Consider the following 12,841-nt stretch of genomic DNA (forward strand, 5'->3'; position numbering starts at 1 on the left):
TAAAATTATTGAACTCTGAAATAGTGCAAAGATATGTATAGACACATACAGGTACTCATCACACATGCACATTCAAGCACACAGGGTCATCTGCAATCATAGAGAAGAGCTATCCAACAGAGAATAAGGCAAAGGAAACAGGAGCAGTAAGATGTGGAAGGCATTCTGAAAGTGCAGATGCCCAAGTTTAATCTTCAAGTGTAAGGAAGGGTATGAATTAATCAGTTTTGCTAGGAGCAGGTCATTCAAGCAGTGAAAAACAAGAGAACCCCAACAAAAGCATCGAGTTGAAATGGCATGATGTAAGAGTTTGGTACTATTAATGAGTAAAAATCTACCAGAGAATGGAAATGGATATGACAGAGGAAAAATATGAGGGTATTTCAAAAATGTTGTATAAAAATGGAATAAAAAGATAATCCTTTTTTTCCTGCAAAAATGTTGAAATCCACACATAATTTTCCCACAGTATGCATTTTCCGAAGTACAAAAATAAACACCAAAATTAAAACTGAGTTGAAGCTTTTAGAGTAACTGACCTCTATTTCAAGTTGTTAATTTTGATTCTGTTGGTGAGCAGCTTTCTTCCAAAAGGCACAAGACTCATTTTTGTCAGATGATTGTTGATTCTAGATCTCCATGATCTACTAGCGTGATTGACTGCATGAGTCACTTCCTACCAAACAAACCTTACATTTCACATCTTATCTTTAATAGAGTGTTTATGTTAAACAGTCAGGTTCTTTACAGTCAGGTTTCTGACTCATCACACGTCTAACTTCTTCAGATTTATCTTGGCACCATGCACTTTCAATGTATGACTATTTCCACTAAAAAGAACCCCTCATTTCCTCCCTCAGAATAATGTGTTGGTGAAACAAAATTGGGTTAAGGTCCTACATCACAAAAGGCAAAGCAGGGTAGAAAGAAATACATACGTCAATTAGCTTGATTTAACCACTCAACAATGTATATATATTTCAAGACATCCTGTTGAACACCATAAACATATACAATTTTATCTGTCAACTAAGTAAGAATAAAGAAAGAAAAATAAATATTTAACTACAGAAAGTAATTCAGTGGGAATTTTACAGGAAAAATGGTGATGGTGTTTAAATCTCCCAATTTATTCCAAAATTCCAAAATTTATTAATAAAGATAGATGATTCTGATTTCCATTACTCATGCTTTGAATCACGGCAACATATAAAAAGGCATACAGCAATTTCTTAAATGTAAGAACGAGGATTATACAAGACTCAAGTCTTGGAAATTTCAACTGTCTCCAAGGTATACTCAAAGATTCAATCTAAAGAGACGTTCTCATCAGAAAAGGGGTAGTGTATTTAGCAACACATGCTTTTATCATTCTGTTCTGTTCTTATATGGTGGTATGAGCATTGCCCTCAGCAGAGCTAAAGGAAGGATCTGAGTCCTACTATAAGCCATGTGCAGGAGTTTACAAACCAAACTTATCAATGAACCACAGGTGAGCTGAAGGAAGGATTAACTTGGCCTAAGCACAATTCTGGCTGTTAACACACAATCCTACTTCCATTCTCTGTGGGTTAACTGTGCCATGAATGTGATTAATGGCGAGGTGGGCAAAGTGGACTGAGAGGGATATGCAGCATTTCCTTAAACAGTCTCATCTGGACTCACAGGCTGGTCCTGATCTTGATGGTTTCTATGATGCCTCCAAATTGGTTCTACTCCTGTAGGCAGTACTTCAAGCTATGTTTTTAAGCTTTCAAATTATTCCATTGAAATTTTTGTTGCAAGTATATTTCTTTAAATGTGTCCTAGGAGATTGAGTAGATTCTTTTATAAAGACTTTATTTATTTATTTTAGAGGTAGAGTTGCAGACAGTGAGAAAGAGAAACAGAGAGAAAGGTCTTCCATCTGCTGGTTCACTCCCCAAATGGCTGCAGTGGCTAGAGCTGAGCCGATCAGAAAATAGGAGCCAGGAGCTTCTTCTGGGTCTCCCAGTTGGGTGCTGGGGTGCAACCACTTGGGCCATCTTCTATTGCCTTCCCAGGCCTTAGCAGAGAGCTGGAGCGGAAGTGGAGCAGCCAGGACTCAACCAGTGCCCATATGGGATGCTGGTGCTGCAGGTGAAGGATTAACCAACTGTGCCACAGAGCTGGCCCCAGAGTAGATTTTTTATGAACCCAAATTACTATGCATTTTTTTAAAAGTGTGTTCTTGTAGGACCTTTAATGTTTGACCTAATACAGTGATTTTATTTAGTTTCCAGATACTGTATTGGGGAAGAGCAGTATTTTATTGACAGCTCACTTGCCTTATGTTACATATTTTCCTTTTATTTGTAAATGTCCTTTTTATGATTATAAAACAATTCCTATTTATCTTCAGACCCAAGCTTCACACATTCCCACAACTATCACCACTTACCAAATCTTTGATTTTGAACAACTTGTACCAATTGAAGCTGCACTAAATAAATCATTTATGTCTATAAGATGGGCTTTGCAATTTATTGTTTTTTATTTTTTTCATTAATTATTTGAATTGTATGACTCTATCTAAGTTCAGAAATGCAACAGACAAAGGAAAAGAAGAAAAACATATTTTAGAATCCAGCCTGGAGATTTTGTACCATAGCAGCTCTTCACATTGTCCAACCACCTTTATTGGAGTTCCAAATAGAGCCAACTGGGATGTACAGAAGGCTGTCTCCCTTTTTAGGGTTGATTTTTCTGCTCTTTCATGTTACTACTAAATGAAACAAAGAAATATATCTCTATGAGTCCCTTTTATTATTTGCTTACTAATTTGGAAGTCAGAGTTACAGAGAGAGAGAAAGAGAAGGAGAGACAGAGACAGAGATCTTCACTCCCCAATGACTACAATGGCCAGGGCTGAGTCAGGCCAAAACCAGGAGCCAGGAGCTTCTTCTAGGTCTCCCACATGGGTTGAAGGAGCTCAAGGGCTTCAGACATCTTTTGCTGAATTCCTAGCCTTTTAGCAGGGTGCTGGATCTAAGTGGAGCAGCGGGTCATGAACGAGTGTCCATATGAGATGCCTGTCACTCCCCCTCTTCATGGAGGAATGACACTAAACCTGCCTAGGCTTCATATCCGAGTCACGGCACCATTATGTCGCTCCCCGTCTTCGTGGAGGAACGACACAGGACCCTGCACTGTTCTTTTGTCTGCTCGGCCCTCCCCGGGTTTGCTGCTGGTTCTTCCCGGGTGGGCTACTGTCCCTTCCACCTCCGTGGAAGGGCAGTTCCCCCTGCCACATTCCCCACTTCCGCAGGGGAGCGGCACACCGCCGGCCGGCTCTCTCGGGGGCTGCACAGGTGTTCCTTCAGATAGATGTTCCTCTTAGATGTTCCTGGTGCATGCCGTCTCTCTCCTCCTTTATAGTCCTCCTCCGCCAATCCCAACTCGGCTGCCCACACGCCGAGTACGCTGCTCTCCTCCAATCAGGAGCAGGATCAGCTCCTGGAGGTCATCACTCAAGTTGGCAAGAGGCAGCTGCGTAGAAGCTGTTTTCTCCTCTCCCAGCGCCATATTGTGGGAGAGCAGATGCATAGAATAAGTCTTAATTCCAGTAACTCAGTCCAGTCCGGGTTGCTCCCCACAATGCCAATATAGTAGGTGGTGGCTGAACCCACCTTGTCAGAACGCTGGCTCCAGTGAGCCCTTTCATGCAATCTATATTGTACTTGGACAGGTGTACCTCTTGCACTTGGCATGATTCTTATATTCACTTAGACTTACATGGATATCCACAATTTTCATGGAGATGAAACTCTTTTAAATAGTCTGATTAAGTTGTTAAATCCATTGAAATGAATCCATTCATTCTACATTCCAAATTGTTATTTAGATGAAGAAAATGATCAAATGAGTTTCTACATGGATTCTTTCATTTTTTATTTTTATTTTTATCCATTCAATTCTGATACTCTAGAGGTGTGTGTGTGTGTGTGTGTGTGTGTGTTTGTGTGTTAGGGAGAGAGAGAGAGAGAGGGAGAGAGAAAGTTATAAAATAATTAAAACTAAAACCAGTGATTATACTCTCACTTAGTATTACCAGAAAGAGACCATTTATTAGTTTAGTATCTTTTGTTATGTTCTCTGCTGGCTTAGTGAAGGAGAGAACAGTGGATAACTCAATTTATGTTAAATGTTCTAAAACGCTTCATTAACATTGATTTCAAAATAATGTCATGAAGTCATTTATCAACTTTCTAATGAACTAATATTATTAGTGAAGGCAGCGTGTAGTGACCTCCGAATGTGAACCCAGCAGAAGCAAAATGACTATTGCTTGCTAGGTTGCCTCAATAAAGAAGATAGAGAGACGCTTCCAGGTAAATAAATAAAAAGATATCTCCTTCCAATAGATCCTCTGGATGCTCTCTGTGCACCAAAGTGGGACGAGCATCAGAGTTATTTTGGTAGAGTGTTAACGTCTCTATATCCACATTTTCTTCACTTTGGTTCTTTCCTCTTCTTTCTTCCTGTTCCAGGGTTTTTTTTTTTTTTTTTTTTTTTTTTTGACAGGCAGAGTGGACAGTGAGAGAGAGAGAGACAGAGAGAAAGAGCTTCCTTTTGCCGTTGGATCACTCTCCAATGGCTGCCGTGGCCGGCACGCTGCGGCCAGGGCACCGTGCTGATCCGATGGCAGGAGCCAGGTACTTCTCCTGGTCTCCCATGGAGTGCAGGGCCCAAGAACTTGGGCCATCCTCCACTGCACTCCCGGGCCACAGCAGAGAGCTGGCCTGGAAGAGGGGCAACCGGGACAGAATATAGTGCCCTGACCAGGACTAGAACCCGGTGTGCCAGCGCCGCAGGCAGAGGATTAGCCTATTGAGCCATGGCGCCGGCCCAGGTCCTCTTAATGACAAGGAATGAGAAAAGTATCCATCAGACAAAGCAAAGGGAAGTTCTACTTTCTTGGAGCAATGGTGAGCTTTATACATAGAAATATGAAGTGAGTAATGAATCATGTTTTTAACTTTGCATGTGGTGTTAGGAAAATATCAGTAAAATTTGTGTCTCTAAAGAGTGGTGGAGAATCTAATGTCATACAATTCTATGGTATTAACTCTCCTGATCTCATGATATTATTTTTGATTTCTTTTTGTCTGTTTTCTTCATTTCTATCATATTATTGTGTGAATTTTTATAAGCCTCTTCAAATCCTCTTTCTGGAATTGGAAGCTGGGATGGAGAAGGGGAAAGAACATAGCCATAAGTCAGGACTCCATTTCCCTGGGCATAAGAAAGAAAGTGAAAGGAAAGATCCTTCCATTATGACCAAGAGAACTTGCTAACTCATTTTAAGATTATACTTTTTTGGAAGTGCCAATTTTCTGCTTTATTTGACTTCTGATATTTTACTTCAGGGCATAAATAACTTTTATCATAAGTTTAAATGAAAAATTGTTTTACTTTTTTGATTTCTGTATTATGTGATATTTATGTGTTATAGGGAAATATTACTATACCATATTCTACGATGTATACAAATAGTTATAGTTGAATAAAATATTCCTATCAGTGATTTTAGGTTTTTCTTTTAAGATATAAATAATATTCCTTTTTTGGGCTGAATGATTTAAAATCAGCATCGGAGCATCCACCTTGGAAGCTGCTGCTTTTTGGTTCATGGATGACAGTGTTTCGTTTTTTATTCTAACAGCTTGGTGTTTAGAACTTAGACATACCTTAGCTTTCAAGTGTAAAACTTCTAAGAGAGAAGGAAATTTCCTTTGTTTTAAGATCTAAGGGTTTTATATATAAAGAAAAATCAACTATGCATTACCAAAACTTCAAATAGTGATACATCCATAGGTATTTCTTGAATATTGAAGCAACAATAAAGACTATTTGAAATATGATAAAAGAATTACATTGGAGTCAATGTTATTACTTTTTGAAAAAATATCAAAATTAGTATTAGAAAATATTTTATTGATTTTTTTTGTAGAATATCAAGCATATGCTGTCAATTATAAATTTTTAGAGTATGGACCATCAGTACAAGTGTCTTATACTTAGTATAAATAATATAAAGCTTCATATACACTTTTGGTGATAATCATTCCTTGGTGATGATATAATCTTGCAAAATAGATAAAGTATGAAAGGTAAAACGAAATAGAAATTTCTGAGATGAGCAATGTCCTTAAACAAACTGGAAGGAGATGGAATTCAAAGCACATCAGGAAGGGTTGGTCACTTGACTACATAGAAAAGGTCTGTAGACTTGCTGAAGACATAGTGCCTGCTTGTAATTCCTTGGAAGCCTTTATTGTTCTCATTTTCTATTTTGTGATTTCCATTTCTGATTTTCCTTAAGAAAGAATCTAAATTCTGTTTTCTATTGGATAGCCACACTACAAATATTGGTTAAGTTAATAAGTGCAGTAAAACCATAAAACTTCAGTGGAAGCTGGTAGAGGAAAGCAGGAGAGCAAGAAAATACATTTAACAAAGAAGTTTTTGTTTGGCATCATTAAAGGGCTCATGGAAGAAGATTTGTAGCTTAGCAGAAACCAAAAATAAATGGTGAGGATGATAGATTGGAGAACTATTTTGAGGGCAAATTCACATTCAGGGTCTGGAAAGATGTGCTGTTGTTGAGAGATTTTGGAGTTACTGATGGTAGCTAGTTCTTGGATGTGACTATGAGAGGTAGGGAAAAACTTAGGTAGGATGAAATAGCATTGTTGAGCTTGGTTCACATAGCATCCCTTTCATGGTTCCTGATTCTTCCCCAAGGTGGAATCCTTCTAGCCTGTGAGTTCCCCTGGTGATTACTGCTGCTTGTGCGTCTTGACTCTCTTTGTTCTTGTTATGTTTTTACTCCCTTCTCCTATTCCCCTTCTTTTTTTTTTCTCCTTTCTTCATCCTTCTTCTGCTTTTATTGCCCCAGTTATTTTGTTTTACATTTAAAAAATTTTTTTTAGATTTATTTATCTTCTACTGCTTTCCCAGGCCACAGCAGAGAGCTGGATTGGAAGTGGAGCAGCCGAGACTTGAACTGGTGCCCATATGTGATGCTGGCACTGTAGGCAGCAGCTTTACCCACTATACCACACAGCTGGCCCCTGTTTTACATTTTGGTTATGTGCTTATGATATCCCTTTAGTGCAAGTCATTCTTTATATTTTAAAATATTTATTTATTGATTTGAAATAGCATCAAATTGGGGGGAGAACCTCCACACACACACACACACACACACACACACACACACACACACAGAGAGAGAGAGAGAGAGAGAGAGACCCAAAAAGCAGTGAGGCCTGCACCAGGCCAAAGCTAGGAGCCAGGAACTCCATCTGAGTATCCCACAGGGGTGACAGGGACCCAAGCACTTGGCTCATCTTCTGCTTCCTTCCCAGGCACATTAATAGGAAGCTGGATTGGAAGCAGAGCAGTTGGGATTCAAGCCAGCAGTCTGATACGGGATGCCCAAAGTAGCAGTTTAACCCACTGAGCCACAATGCTGGTCCCAAGCCATTCTTTAAAAACAGAGATTATGTTCCTTCTTCTCAGAGCAAGGTTTTAGGAGGTCGTGGCTGTGCTCACACACCACAGGTGATTTTGTCCGAGGGAGAACTACACAGCCCCACTAACTTTGAGTCTGACCCGGGAAGCTGGTAGGGGGCAGGGCGTCCTGTTAACTCCAAGGCCACATGGCTCAAGGCAACAGGTTCAGCTTGCTGAGGTGGAGCTCTAACTGACCTACGGCAGGGAGCTCACTGACCCCTTCCAAATCCAATTGACCCTCTCCTAGGATGGGAAACTTGTAGGACAGAGAATGGATTTCTTGCACCCTGTGATTTTGGGAGTTCTTAAATTTTGACTGTGGGAATCCTATGAGTGTGCAAGTTCCGCATAGGCTGTGAAATTCAGAAGCACCTGGGCGTGGTCTGGTCACTGGCCTGGTCCATCACCGGAAGCTCAGAACTCCCTGTGGTGGGGAGGCTCATCATGGAGGGGTCTGTGCTCATACTACAGAGAACCTATATGCTATGCGTGGTTCATGCACCTGAGTGGGTGGGGTAAACAGGCATTGTGAGCTCATTCTAGGCAGTGAGTCTATTTGCTCACCTTGGCACACAGAAGGGCTGGGTCTGTGAACATGCCAACTAGCTGGATCATCCCTTTCCCCTACTGACAGTAGAGGAGATCTAACATGCCCAACTTGAGTGTAATTTTGGACTCTTGCCCCACTCACAAATGCTGACTAGAGATCCCTGGACCCAACCTGTACACGTCACTGTATATCTGCTGTTAGATGCAGGCTTTCTACCAAGCTACAGAGGCACATTTCCAAGAACAGAACCTTCAGAGGTGACACTAACAAATGGTCCCCCAAATACATAAAAATAAATATAGAAATACATGAAATGTGAATTAGAAGGACAATGTTACTCAAAAACACAGGAAGGCAGTTACATGAAATAAGAAAATCTGCACTTGACATGGTTGAGAAATTCTTTAGGGAGATAGAGATATTAAGGAAAAACCAAAACAAAGTGTTAGAAATGAAGAATTCAGTATGTCAAATGAAAAAACACAGTGGAAAGTTGTAACAACAGACCTGGTGAAGTGGAGGAAAGAACATCCAAGCCAGACAACAAATCTTTTGAAATATCTCATGCAAACAACAACAAAAAAAGAAAATTTAGAAAAACTGAGAACATTGTTTGGTATCTGTGGGATACCATTAAACAACCAAATATACATGTCTCAGGAATTCTTAAAGGTATGGAAAAAATAGGCCGGCGCCGCGGCTCACTAGGCTAATCCTCCACCTTGCGGCGCCGGCACACCTGGTTCTAGTCCTGGTCAGGGCGCCGGATTCTGTCCCGGTTGCCCCTCTTCCAGGCCAGCCCTCTGCTGTGGCCAGGGAGTGCAGTGGAGGATGGCCCAGGTGCTTGGGCCCTGCACCCCATGGGAGACCAGGAAAAGCACCTGGCTCCTGGCTCCTGCCATCGGATCAGCGCGGTGCGCCGGCCGCAGCGCGCCGGCCGCGGCGGCCGTTGGAGGGTGAACCAACGGCAAAAAGGAAGACCTTTCTCTCTGTCTCTCTCTCTCACTGTCCACTCTGCCTGTCAAAAAAACAAACAAACAAAAAAAAAAACAAAAAAAAGGTATGGAAAAAATAGAAGGGCTTAGAAAACTTATTAAGTGAAATAATAGCAGAAAATTTCCCCAACTTGGAGAAAGATATGAACATCCAGGTACAGAATGTGCAAAGAACTCTAAATAGGCATGATCAGAAAAGATCTTCATTACAACACATTATAGTCAAATTTTCAAAAATAAAATATAAAGACAATATCCTAAAGTGTGTAAGAAGAAATGTCAGATTACCTTTAAAACATGTCCAATTAGATTACCATCAGATTTCTTATCAGAAACCTTACAGGCAAGAGAATGGAAAAATATAGTCCAAGTCCTAAAAGAAAAAAACTGTCAACCTAGAATACTTTACCCAGCAAAACTGTCATTTATAAATGAAGGGGAAGTGAAGATTTTCACTAACAAGCAAAAATTGAATGAATTTGTTACTACCAGTCCAACCTTACAAATGATGCTTAAGGATGTACTATACAAGAAACAGAGAAAGATAATCAGTATCACAAAACAATGTGAAGACAGAAAACCTCCTAGTAAAAGATGAAAGGAGATCACCCCCAAAGAAAAACAATAGGAATATTTATGGAAAAGTGGCAGTCATTACTTACCTGTAATAACTTTGGATGTAAATTGAGTAAATTATTCAATTAATAGATACAGATTGACTAAAGGGATTAAAAACAAAACCCATCTATATGCTGCCTACAAGAAACACACCTCAACAACAAAGTTGCACACAGATTGAAAGTGATGGGATGGAAAAAGATATTCCATGTAAACAGAAATAAAAAGTGAACAAGAGTAGCTATCTTCATACAAAACAAAAAAGACAGTAAGGCAAAAAAAAAAAACTGTTAAAAAAGACAAAGAGAGTCATTATGTAATTAAGGGATCAATTAAACAGGAAGATGTAACTATAGTAAATGTATATGCATCCAATGATAGAGTGCCTGGATGTTTAAAACAAATATTAATGAATCTAAAGTGAGACATAGAATCCAATATATAGCCCTGACTGTTAATGAACAACTTAATACATTATCCCTCTTAGTAGTTTTTTTATCTGTTCTACTTAATATGACTGGTTTAGTTCTGTAATTGATGCACAGTTATTCTTAAGTGTTGAAAATTAACTGAAATGTGATCCCTGTTGAACATGGGAGTGGGAATGGGAGAGGGAAGAGATGTATAATTTGGGACATGCTCAGGCTGACTTGCCCCAAGTGGTGGAGTTGGAAGCATACCAGGGGATTCCAATTCAATCCCATCGAGGTAGCATGTACCAATGCCATCTCACTGTTCCAGGTGATCAATTTCAGTTCACAGTTGGTCATGGTGGAGGGACTGGGAGTCAAAGGGAGCACATAGACAAGTCTAGTACCTGCTAACGCTAACCGATGGAGTAAATAAAGGGGAGAGTGATCCAACATGGGAAGTGAGATACTCAGCAGACTCATAGAATGGCAGATGTCCTAAATAGCACTCTGGCCTCAGAATCAGCCCTAAAGGCATTCGGATCTGGCTGAAAAGCCCATGAGAGTATTTAAGGCATGGAAAGCCAAGACACTCTGGCAAAAAATCTCTGTGAGTGAGATCCCAGTGGAAAGAACAGGTCATCAAAGAAGGAGGTACCTTTCTCTGAAGGGAGGAGAGAACCTCCACTTTGACTATGACCTTGTCTAAACAAGATAAGAGTCGGAGAACTCAGAGGGCTTCCATAGCCTTGGAAACTCATGACTGGAGCATAGGGAGATTACTGATGCCATAGACAGGAGTGTCAATTGGTAAAGTCAACAACAGGAGTCACTGTGCACTTACTCCTCATGTAGGATCTCTGTCCTTAATGTGCTGTGCATTGAGATTTAATGCTATAACGAGTACTCAAACAATATATTTCACTTTGTGTTTCTATGGGGGTGCAAACTGTTGAAATCCTTACTTAATGCATACTAAACTGATCCTCTGTAAAAAAAAAAAAAAGAAATTATCAATTCCCAACTTGACTCTCACTGGGATTAAACATGACAATAGGTCTGATCTGATTTCATCATCATTAAAAAAAATCATCTATTATTTTTCACTTTATGTTTCTGTGTGGGAGCAAACTGTTGAAATCCTTACTTAATGTATACTAAGCTGATCTTCTGTATATTAAGATAATCGAAAATGAATCTTGATGTGAATGGAAGGGGAGAGGGAGTGGGAAAGGGGAGGGTTGCGGGTGGGAGGGACGGTATGGGGGGGAAGCCATTGTAATCCATAAATCGTACTTTGGAAATTTATATTCATTAAATAAAAGTTTAAAAAAATAAAAAAATAAAAAAATAAAAAATACGATGTATATGAGCAAAATTGAAAAAAAAAAGAATCCAATATAATAATAATGAGGCACTTCAACACCCCACCTTCATCAATGTACAGATTAACAAGGAAAAAAATCAACAAACAACAGAGCTAATCTACACTATTGATCGAATGGATCTAATTGATATTTACAGAACAATTCATCCCACAACTGCAGAATACACATTCTTTTTATCAATGCATGGAGCATTCTAGGATAGACCATATGCTAGGCCATAAAACAAATATCAACAAATTCAAAGAAATTGAAACCATATCATGTATCTTTCCTAGCCACAATGGAATTATGACGGAAATTAACAACATAAAAAGCTATAGAGGGGCCAATGCTGTGGCATTGAGGGTAAGGCGGCTACCTGCAGTGCCGACATCCCATATGGGCACCTGTTCCAGTTGCTGCTGCTCCACTCCTGACTCAGCTTTCTGCTATGGCCTGGGAAAGCAATAGAAGGAGGCCCAAGTCTTTGGGCCCCTGCACCCATGTGGGAGACCCGGAAGAAGCTCCTGGCTCCTGCCTTTGGATCTGTTCAGCTCTGACCATTGCAGCCAGTTGAGGAGTGAACCAGCAGATGGAAGACCTCTCTCTGCCTCTCCATCTCTCTCTGTGTAACTTGGACTTTCAAATAAATAAATAAATCTTAAAAAAAAAACTACAAAAATATGCAAACGTATGGAGGCTAAATAATATGCTCCAGAAAGAACAGAGGGTCATGGAAGAAAGAGAAACAAAAAATTTCTTGAAGCAAGTGAAAATTACAACATAATACACCAAAACTTGTGGAATATAGCAAAAATAGCGTTTAGAGGAAATTTGAGGTGATTAGTGCCTATATCAAGAAATTGGAATGGTATCAAATAAATGATCTAAAATATGCATCTCAAGGACTTAGAAAAAAGCCAAAACTGAATTAGTAGCAGGAGGAAAATAATTAAAATTAAAGATGAAATAACAAAATTAAAATTAAAAAAAATAAAATGTAAGTAGAATGAAGATTTGTGTTTTGAAAAAAATAAATAAAATTGATAAACCATTGCCCCAACTAGACAAAAAGGAAAAGATTCAACTAATAAAGTCATAGATGAAGAGATATTAGAAGTAATATTACAGAAAGAAAAAGAATTAGCAGGAATTATTAAAAACAGCTGTAGGCCAACAAGTGGCCACACCTAGAAGAAATGAGTGGATTTCTAGACACATACAATTGACCAAAAATGAGGGATGAAAATGTAAACCCTGAGTAGACAAATAGCTAAGACTCATATTGAGTCAGTTAAAAAGACCCTCCCAACGAAAAAAGCCCAGGACCAGATGACCCCATGGCTGAATTTTCACAAATTA

At 39.5% G+C, this 12,841-nt stretch overlaps 1 protein-coding gene across 1 annotated transcript in view; it reads right to left on the reverse strand.

Annotated features, from left to right (window-relative positions):
- The window catches only part of OPRM1 (opioid receptor mu 1), a 69,960-nt gene that overhangs the window by 12,980 nt on the left and 44,139 nt on the right, over positions 1-12,841 (reverse strand). The gene's annotated exons all lie outside the window — the stretch shown is intronic.

The sequence above is a fragment of the Oryctolagus cuniculus genome, chromosome 5 (genome assembly GCF_964237555.1).
Source record: "Oryctolagus cuniculus chromosome 5, mOryCun1.1, whole genome shotgun sequence".
Classification (NCBI taxonomy): Eukaryota; Metazoa; Chordata; class Mammalia; order Lagomorpha; family Leporidae; genus Oryctolagus; species Oryctolagus cuniculus.